This window comes from Drosophila montana, unplaced genomic scaffold (genome assembly GCF_035044405.1).
Source record: "Drosophila montana isolate Dmon_TW-CO22-7 unplaced genomic scaffold, ASM3504440v1 contig_1083_1, whole genome shotgun sequence".
Lineage (NCBI taxonomy): Eukaryota > Metazoa > Arthropoda > Insecta > Diptera > Drosophilidae > Drosophila > Drosophila montana.
Window position 1 is genome coordinate 1,448,409 of NW_026996074.1, and position 11,522 is coordinate 1,459,930.

The 11,522-nt window shown below is 36.6% G+C and overlaps 1 long non-coding RNA gene across 1 annotated transcript; it reads left to right on the plus strand.

Moving 5' to 3' along the window:
- The first annotated feature begins 1,047 nt into the window (after positions 1 to 1,047).
- Positions 1,048 to 6,074, plus strand: LOC135435805 (uncharacterized). The gene is made up of 2 exons (XR_010437440.1): positions 1,048 to 4,417; positions 4,464 to 6,074. It is a non-coding gene; the product is annotated as an uncharacterized LOC135435805 (long non-coding RNA).
- Positions 6,075 to 11,522: the final 5,448 nt, after the last annotated feature.

Here is an 11,522-nt window from a genome sequence, read left to right on the forward strand (position 1 = left end):
GATTTCATTTAAAAATGCATATAAAATAATGTTTAGTCATACATGCATGCTCATACATACACATACTAATCAGAAAGCTTTAGCCGAAAAAATGATTTTTTTTGACTCATATAGATATTGTAATAGGGGAAGGGATACAATTAGCATTTTTTTAAAAATTAACAAGTAAGAGGCTCTAGTCGGGAGCTCCCCACTAGGGAATACCCTGAACCCTCTTCTACCAACACCAAATGCAGGTCGCGCTACACGCTCGTTTACTTCAGCAGTAAAAAATACATAAAAAAAAGTTTCCTCGATAGGTTTCGAACTCGTGACACACCACACAATTTGCAGCAGCCTCTACTCAACAACCACACCAAGAATTCAATCTCAATGAGAAAAAAACGGATTAAAATAGCAGCATAGAAAGCAATACAACCGCAATTGCAATGCTGTTGATAGAATTCAATAAATACGCGTATGATTGTGTGTGTGTACATGTATATAGAAATTTTTGCAATTTTTCCCAGCTGCCGCAAACACGAAGCCATCCATGAAAACACGTTTTCATTGTGTTTCTTAACTGATCTTGATGAAATTTTCAGTAGAGCCTATTGTGCTATAGAATTTTCGTATATTCTTAAAAATACAAATTATTTAAAAATGTAGTTTAAGTTGGTGGGTAGCTCAAATACGTAATGGCCTTTAACCATTTTTTATGGGTTCAGGGTATAACAAAAATATATCCCTCAATAGGTCTCGAACTCGAGACAGACCACACTACTTGCCGCCGCCTCTACTCAACATATTCACCAATAATTGAGTCAACGAGAAAAAAGCAAATTAAAATAGCAGCACAGAAAACCAACAATCGCAATTGCAATGCTCTTGATAGAATTCAAAGCAAACGCGATGGAATGTATGTGTGTATACAGAAATTCTTGAAATTTGCGCACCTGTCGCTGACACATGCGCAAACAAAACATATAACTTTTGTGTTTCTTAACCGATCTTAATGAAATTTTCGATAGTACATCTTATTGTCCCATGGAATATTTGTGTAGGATTTCGATATCGATTTTTATCGATTACTTCGAATCAGGACAATTTATCGAATATCGAAAACAAACTCGATCTGCGCGGGGACTAGGAGGACCTACAGCTAAAATTTCAAGTCTCTAGCTCTCATGGGTTCTGATATCCTTGCTTTAATACATACATACGGACGGACATGGCTAGATCGACTCGGCTATTAAAGCTGATCGAGAATATGTTTACTTTATGGGGTCGGAGATGCTTCCTTCTGACTGTACATACATTTGCATAAATACATTATACCCTTTTCACCCATTTTTAATGGGTTCTGGGTATAAAAATAATAAAATTCTAAAATGCGTATTAGACACGGGGTCGTCTGTTAATTTAATGAAAGAAGATTTCCCAAAATTCCCTATAAAAAACTGTCAATTAGAAGTACACATACCGCTGAAACCCAGAAAACTTTGCGCCACTCATCAGAAATTTTTTTACATAATTTTTTTAAGCCATAATAGATTACAAAAACAAAACTGTACGAATTAAAGATTTCACATTTACATTTAAAACAATTCAGAAATTGAATTTCCAAGGGACGAATCAGATCCCGGATATCTTGTTCCACCCCCATCTCATGACGAGCAATTAGTGTTCGCCAACAACAATGAGCTTTCAGAGTTCAATGAATTCCGCCTAGATCATCTAAACGATGAAGAAAAATGCAAATTAACTAAAGTCTTTCTTGAGTTTGGTGACATTCAGTACCGAGAGGGTGAACATTTGATTTTCACAAGTACACAAGGTTTACAAAAAACTGTATAAATATGCCCAAACATTCGACCAAGAAGTCGATAACGAAATCAAAGATATGATTTACCAAGGGATAACACGCAAAACGAAATCACCTTATTGTTCGCCTCTTTGGATCATACCCAAAAAGAGGGATGCATCCGGGAAATCAAAATTTAGGATATTCATTGACTATCGAAGCCTTAATGAAGTCACAGTTGATGACAAATACCCTATACCAGCAATGGATATATACTCGACATACTTGGTAAATGTCAGTATTTCACTACCATTGACCTCTTGAAAGGTTTTTAATTAGATCCAAATGGATAAAAAATCAATTCCTAAGACTGCTTATTCTACGAAAATAAACATTACGAGTACTCTCGTATGCCGTTTAAATGGAAAAATGCACCTGCAACGTTTCAACGCTGAACAATCTCCTTGAAGATTTGAACTACAAGGATATGGATACTCCACTTCTTTGGAGGAACATATATTGTCATTGAGGAATTATTCACAAAACTAAGGGTGGCCAATCTAAAGCAATACAAAAATTCCCAATACCTAAAACAGCGAAGATAATCAAAAAAATTTTAGGACTTTGCGGTTCTTACCGAAAGTTAATCCCAAATTTTACAAAAATAGCGAAACCAATGACAGCAAAATTGAAAAAAGGTGCAATCATAATCACCAAAGATAAACAGTACATAAATCATTTGAAAAATTAAAGCTTATCATGTCCGATCCGATACTAGTATATTATAATTTCGAGAAACAATTCTCGTTAACCATAGATGTCAGTAATACTGCCATAGGAGCAGCATTATCCCAAGATCATAAATCAATCTGCTATGCCAGCAGAACAATAAATGAACATGAAGTCAACTATTCGGCAATAGAAAAGAGACTTTTAGCTATTGTCTGGGCCACTAAATACTTCAGGTCCTATCTTTTTGGAAAGAAATTCGAAATCCTTAGTGATCACAGACCCCTAGTTTGGTTGAGTAGTATGAAAGAACCCAATATGAAGCTACAAAGATGGAAAATCAAGCTAAATGAGTTTGATTATCACTGAAAAAAGTAAGATGAAACAACACGACTGTTTCCATTCAGTAGGGTTTTTGGAATGTTCTTTATTCGGAACTCTGTCCGCTTCAAAACCTAAGATATAGATATTATTATATGTATTGCTCTGTCGCAGGAGAGCTTAATTAAAAGAGACAGAGTGTGGTACTCTTGGTATGCACTACATAAGCGTAGCGTGTGATATGCGCCGTCAGCTAAACGGGCAGCTAGAGTACTAGCGGTCCGCGCTGCGTAATATGAGCCTGAGTCAATAAACTCAAGTGGCTCTGCGCTTTTGGCTTTATGTTTGTTATTGAATGCAACAAAATGTCGCATACGTATGTATTTAAATAAAGGGTGTTATTTAAAATTAATATACACACTACATCACATGAAATATGTCAAATAATAAAACTATGTAGCAGACGCCGAATTAAAATAGGGGAAAATTTACTAGGTGAAACCCCAAATAGCCTAGCAGCGACAATACATAGCACATAAGAAGATAACGAAAATCATATTTCTATCACTGAAAGACCAGTTAATTACTATAATAAGCAATTAGAATTCATAAAAACCATTAATAATCAAAATTTCTTATCAGGAAATGACCCATTAGTACGCTAAAAAATGGATTAAAGAATATTTATGCACTAAGAAAAGTGTAATTTACTTCCACAATGAAGCCGATTTCATAGTTTTCCAAAACGCTTACATTGAAATAATTAACCCAAATACCCAAACAAAGGTAATGAAATCCAGTAAACAAAGAAAAATATTACCGATCACCAAAAACTGATATAAAACATTATAAATGAATGCGAATGCGAACACATATGCTACATAGCCAAAACTGAACACAGAAACACAAAGCTCTCCTTTTAACTACTCCAGAAACGTTCAACCCCCGAGAGAAATACGTCATGGATTTTTATATCATTGACAATAGACAGTTTCTATCTTGTATAGACATATATCCCAAATAAGCTTCATTAATAGAAATTAATAGCAGAGATTGGCTCGAAACAAAACGAGCAATCCTCCAAATTTTCAACCTAATGGGTAAACCAACAGACATTAAAGCCTACAAAGATTCAGCATTCGTGTGCGCAGCACTTCAATTATGGTTACAGTCCGATAATGTCCAAATAACAATAACCACTAGTAAAAATGGAATTTCTGATATTGAGAGATTTCACAAAACAGTTAACGAAAAACTAAGAATAATAAACAGTGAGTCCGATCCAGAAAACAAATTAACAACTTAAAACACCAACTTAGAACACCAAACGATATCTTTATATCGGAACGCCCGCATATAACACTCAAGTAAACAAATTTAATAAAATATCAAGTTTAAATGAAAAACGTTAAGATTTCGATATAGGTACTAGATTTAAGGAAGCATCTCTAGTAAGATCAAAGACTACAACACCATTCAAGAAAACAATAAATCTCAGGCAAATAGATGATAAACATTTTGAAGAAAGCAATAGAGGTAGAAAAATCACACACTACTAATCTAAGTTTAAGAAGAAAAAGGAAAGTAATCTAAGTATATACGATAATTCCAGATCAAACGGCCAAGAAAGCCCACCTTAAACTATCAGCATACTTAATATTATTCCTAATAACCACCTACGTCCGAGAAGCCCAAAGTATAGAAATCAATCCGGCCCAAGTTAAGTATAAAATATTTAAATATTTAAAATATTTACAAGACAAACTGGAAAGAGAAATGAACTGCATAAGAATAGCAAAACGCAGCAAACGCGGTCTTTCTAATTTTATGGGTACAAATTATAAATATTTACTCGGCATATTTGATCAACAAGATAAAGAGGAATTATAATCTAAAATGAACAACATAGCAGAAAACAGCGTACAAGCAAACGAACTAAATCGAGTATTAGAAGCAGTCAATACAGGCATAGAAACCATTAATCATTTCAATCAAGTAGATTAGGTAAGCCAAAGGTTAGCACTCCTCATTTTCAACCTCCAAGAATTCACCGAATTCATAGAAGACATAGAGTTGTGAATGCAACTTACCAGACTTGGAATTTCAACCCAAACTTACTAAAACATGACACTTTACAACACGTTAATTCGGAAAAAATATTAAATATAAAAACTTCAACATGGTTAAAGACTGACACAAACGAAATTTTGATCATATCCCGTACTCTACGAGAGATAGTTCAAACACCGATTTTGAAATATAACCATATCCAGACAAGGATAACAACATCTTGACAGAAGAAATTCATGACAAGTAATTCATGCAAGACAAGCAGGCCTGCACGGCAAACACAAATGAATTAATTACAAAGAAATGCATAACAGGGATTTTAATTCAAGTCACAACAGAATGTAGCTATACGAAAACAAGAAAGAATTTTGAAATCAATTATATTGAGCCTAATATGCTTATTACTTGGAATCTACCCAAAACACTTCTAAAACAAGATTGCATCAATATAAAAATGATAGTAGAAGTTAACAACCTTATAAAAGCGTCAAACTGTTCAATCGAACTAGATGAAATAACCAAATTAGAACCACTTTCTTACATTCAAGGCAAAGAAATCGTAAAAGCGCACACGAAAATGTACAATATTTTTCAAATTGTAACCGTAACAACACTTTGCATAATCATAAGCGCCATAATATTGTATATTCTCTATAAGTTCAAAGCATTACCCTAAAGAATAATTGTAAAGTATAAGAATAAAAAAGAAGAACCACAAATGGAAGAACCGATCAATATACAATTACATGCAAATATTGTAAGCAATAGCAACTTAAATGAAACCGATAATATTGTAATTAACAATAATCCAAAATTATACCCGAAAATGTCCGCCTGAGGACAGGCTAGTTTCATAGGAATGGGAAGTGACATATGTACCACACCCACAACATATACTATAAGTACACATACACATTTGTCCACAGCACCTAATTCCAACTCCTTAATAATCAGCCCTAGCAACTAAGCGCACTACTGAAATATGTAACACGAGACGCCCCAATTTGTAACAATAAACCTTAGAGGCCCGAAATGATAAATTCTTGGTAACAATAACAATTCTGGTGTGGAACCGATCATTAAATCAAAGACCACTAGACATAAACATCCGCCACAATTAATTCCCATAAAACGGGCCTATTTTAAAATAAAGTAATATTTTTTTAAGTAACGCGTTGAGGCTTTTTTAATTATATATAAATACTATTCATGAAGCTACATGCCAAATTTGGCGACTAGCTTTTAAAACCTAAGAGATTTGCCCCAAAAGCGGGATTTCGATATCGATTGCTTGAAAACGGCGCAAGTTATCGAATTTCTGAAACCAACTCGTACTGCGCGGGCACTAGGAGGACCTACAGCTAAAACCAAGTCCCGGACAGACAAACGAGCATAGCTAGATCGACTCGGCTTGTGATGCTGATCGAGAATATATATATACTTTATGGAGTCGGAGACGATTCCTTCTGCCTGTTACATACAGTTGCACAAATACATTATACATATACATTATGCCCCGTTTCCAAGTGATCGATAAAAATCGATATCGAAATCATGTTTTTTGGACAATTTGATAAATAATATGAGCTAGATTCACCAAACTTACCATGTAGCTTCTATAGAATATATATATATATATATACATATATATATATATATGTATATATATATAAATTCTAATAGTATATATATATCAAGTATCTTTCATTTTATACCTATCGCCACCTCCCCGCTACTACCACATAGCTATAAATCAAGTAAAGAAACCAATTTATTTTACCCACAATATAAGCCACAATTTAAATACAATTGACTTTTTGATAATACACGAATATTCCATATTCTATTCTACAATAAGATGTACTGTCGAAAATTTCATTAAGATCGGCTAAGAAACACAAAAGTTATATGTTTTGTTTGCGCATGTGTCAGCGACAGCTAGCGCAAATTTCAAGAATTTCTGTATACACACACACATTCCATCGCGTTTGCTTTGAATTCTATCAAGAGCATTGCAATTGCGATTGTTGGTTTTCTGTGCTGCTATTTTAATTTGCTTTTTTCTCGTTAAGACTCAATTATTGGTGAATATGTTGAGTAGAGGCGGCGGCAAGTAGTGTGGTCTGTCTCGAGTTCGAGACCTATTGAGGGATATATTTTTGTTATACCCTGAACCCATATGGTTAAAAGCCATTACGTATTTGAGCTACCCACCAACATAAACTACATTTTTAAATCAGTTGTATTTTTAAGAATATACGAAAATTCTATAGCACAATAGGCTCTACTGAAAATTTCATCAAGATCAGTTAAGAAACACAATGTAAACGTGTTTTGGATGGCTTCGTGTTTGCGGCAGCTAGGATAAATTGCAAGAATTTCTATATACATGTACACACACACAATCATACGCGTCTTTATTGAATTCTATCAACAGCATTGCAATTGCGGTTGTATTGCTTTCTATGCTGCTATTTTAATCCGTTTTTTTCTCGTTGAGATTGAATTCTTGGTGTGGTTGTTGAGTAGAGGCTGCTGCAAATTGTGTGGTGTGTCACGAGTTCAAAACCTATCGAGGAAACTTTTTTTATGTATTTTCTTACTGCTTAAGTAAACGAGCGTGTAGCGCGACCTGCATTTGGTGTTGGTAGAAGAGGGTTCAGGGAATTCCCAAGTCGGGAGCTCCCGACTAGTTTAGCGGGAAGGTAGTAATAGCTATAAAATGAAAGATACTTGATATATAGATACTATTATAGAAACTATAGGCTACTTGTCAATTCTGGTGACTTTAGCTCTTATTATTTACCAAACAAGATTTCGATATCAATTTTTATCGATTACTTGGAATCGAGAAAAATGATCGTATATCAGAAGCAAACTCCATCTGCGCGGGCACTAGGAGGACCTACAGCTAAATTTTAAGTTTCTAGCTCTTATAGTTTCTGAAATCCTTGCGTTCATACATACAGACAGAGAGACGGACACGGCTAGAACGACTCGGCTATTGGTGCTGATCAAGAATATATATACTATATATAGCTATAATATGAAAGATACTTGATCTGTATATACTTTTCTGGAAACAACGTGTTATGTTTGGCGACTCTAGCTCTTAGAACCTTAAACATTCTTTCAAAAATAGAGTTACGACATCGAATTTAATTTATGTTTTAAAATTTAAATTCTTTAATTGTTAACTGATATGCTGTTACTGGCTTCTAGCAACATTTATCAGAGTGAGCATCGGGGGCTTATAGTAACAATAGCTTTGGTTTGAGGTAGCTTAGTTTAGATATTAACATTTAGTAGGAGGTTTATGTTTATTTTGTTTTGGCTAGGTTATATTGTTGAGGGCCTGCTTCACTGAAGGCGTCGGTTGGGCAGGTCTATAGGGTAGTTATCTTTCTTCTTCGTCTCAGCAGGTTCCTTACCAGGACGTTAGTGTGGTTGCGGAGCTTAGACAGGTGGCTTGCTGCTTGTTCGTTGGCGACGTCACCTGTCATTGGAACTTTAAGATCCTTTGCGATGTCTCGTGTGCGAATATAACATTCGGCTCCTGGAATTTTTTGCAAGGTCTTGGCCTGGGTGATGCAAAGTTTGTTTAGGTGCGTATTTGCGGCAATACCGTATACTTGGAGCCCATAACGCCACGCAGGGGCAAGGATTACCTTAGATGCGTATCAGCAAACGTGGCCACCAGGAGGTCCTGCTGATTGACAAGAGCCAATTTGTTTGCCCTAGGCATATCGTGCGTGAAGAGGCTATAAAGTGTGGGTATAAAAAACAACCCTGCCTTGGTGGGAGAGGCTCCGCCATCCTGCACCACTTGAAATGTCCTCTTAGTCAGGAAGCTGGCAATGATGTTAAAGAGCTGCGGATTTAATGTGCTCTTTATCTTTGAGAGGAGACCTGCGTACATCACCCGATCGAAGGCTTGTTGGATGTCGAGTTATGCTGCCACTACATACTCCTTGTTGTGGAAGCCACCCAAAAAAAAGTTTGTGACCCGATCGAGTTGCTCTGGGGTACCGGGCTTGAGTCAAACCCCAAACTGGAAGTTCGGGTTGAGCACTTTTCCAGAATCTTACCGAAGGCAGGCAGGAGGCTATCTGGGCCAGGTGCCATCGGGATGTTGGATGGGGAACTTTGGCGCAGATTGCCGTTTATATTGACTGGTAAGTTTCCAGAGCACGTATTTGGAGCTGTCGATCTTGGGGTCCTGGGTACGGACGTACTCCCTCCCCAGTCGCTTTTTCAGGGAAAGATGGCCTTCGACGGTGGGGGAAAGCGTCCTTGTAGGTATCGAATTTTATGGATTGTTTTTTGTTGACGCAAATTGTATCTATCTGTCATTGTCGACTTCATACACACGGACGAACAAACAGGAGGAAATGGTTAGATGGACTCGACTATTGATGCTGATCGAATAATATATATTTTATGGGATCGGAGATGCTTCCTTCTGCTGTTACATACGTTTATACATACAAAAACAAAATAGCCATTTTCTATGGGCAGCGCTGCTATCACTCTTTTGTCTTCCAGATATGATACCCAACTCGCTGATCAAAATGCGGCAAAAGCATAGAGAACCCGTGCAGGTAGGGGACGGACGCAAGAAAACCGCCACTGCTGTCTCTTACTGAAAGCGTGGCAGCGGCCTCTTCAAGGTGAACGGACTCGCTCTGGACCATATTGAGGCCAAAGTGCTACAGTAAAAATTGCAAGAGCCACTCCTGTTACTAGGCAAGGAGAAGTTCGCCTGTGTTAACATTCGCCGGTGAGGCATTCTCTAATATTAACCGCATAAAATCATAATATGGAGACAGTCTTGTGAACGGGTCTTTAAACTGGATAGAGTTGCGCCTTACAAACTCACACATCGCATAGATCGTTGGCATAATAAACTTGATATGCTGATCGAAAATTACTCTTAAGTCTAAATCTTCCGATTTACGAGTAAGTTATTGTCCATTAATGTGGTAGGATGGAAGAAGAGCATAGAAACTTTTGCTAACTAAATATGATAGCATTTAGCTAAGTTCAATGGTAACTGGTTATTTCTACACCATTCAGACAAGTTGTATAAGTCCTGCAAAACCTCTACATCATGCAGAGCCGAAATGCGTTGAAATATTTCAAGGTCAAAGGCAAATAATAGATATTCAGATGGAAGCAGCTCCCTATATCAATAATAAATATATTTAATAGATCTGTACCTAAGCAACTCCCCTGAGGTACTCTGCGACGTAAAGTACGGACAAATTTTATTAACCAAATTGCTAAAGAAGAATGAAAACCAGCCTTCGCAATTTTTTTAAGCATCGCGTCTATATAATTAATATTTCTTGTAAGCTGGACCCAGGTAGACCGAGTTCTACAGCCCCGGCTAAATCATTATTTTACAACCTTTTTAAAGTACTCCTGCAGAGTGGGATTTGGCGAAAAGTAATTGAAAAAAGTTCATGGAGAGGTGTAATACACGATTTTAGAAAAATAAATAATCCATCACCATCTGCTTGAGAAGAATTATGACGGCTTCTAGCGGTCTCATAAAAATCATCATTTAAAAATATATTTACTTAATTTGAAATGCTAGGAACGGAGCTAAGGAAAGCTAAGCAATCATAACGTTCTTGAAAGTTCGAATTTTTGCTACCTACGCGCACTCCATAAGAAAAGGAGTAAGTCCGATGTCGAAAACTGCAGAGGTATTTCCAAATTATTCGCTATACCTAAAGCTTTTGAGAGAATCATAACATCTCAACTGCAACATTTATAAAGATCTATTATTTCACCTTCCCAGCAATAGTTCGTGAAGCGCAGTTCTACAACCACTACACCTTATTGAGTTTACTTCGCTTGTAATTGATGGGTTTAAGAAAAGAATGCAGACTGACGTCTTCTATTCTGATTTCAGTAAGGCTTTTGACTCTGTCAACCACTCCTTACTGCTTCATAAATTATTCCTTCCGGCTTCCCAGTCAATCTCTTGAAATGGACTTCAGGGTATTTGCGTAAGAGAACACAAAAGGTTCTCTTCAGAATTTCGTTATCTAAACGTATCCTGGTGACTTCCGGTGTTCCTCAAAGTATTCATCTTGGCCCGCTACTCTTTACTCTTTTCATCAATGATCTTCCGTCGATACTGTCTCACTCTCGAGTATTAATGTATGCTGACGATGTGAAGTTATGCCTTGCATATAAAGACATCTTATCTTTTACAAGCTAACATTGATGCGTTTCAGGATAGGTGTCTAGCCAACCTTTTAAATCTAAACTGATCCAAATGTAAGGTAATGATGACTTTCTGTAGAAGCCCACCTCAATTGGTTTCTTACATCCTTGATAGCTTACCGCTCGAGCGTGTCAGCAGTACTAGGTGTCATTCCTGAACATAAACTTAAATTCGACTCTCATGTTGACCGTGGTCAATAAGGCCAGAATTGTTTTTGGGTTTCATCAAGCGATTGTCGAAGGAGTTTGATGATCTGTACACGACAAAGACCCTTATACATATTTGGTACGAACTATACTTGAGTATGCCTTATGTATCTGGTCACCACAATACTCTATCCATCAGAACCGTGGTCAATAAGGCCAGAATTGTTTTTGGGTT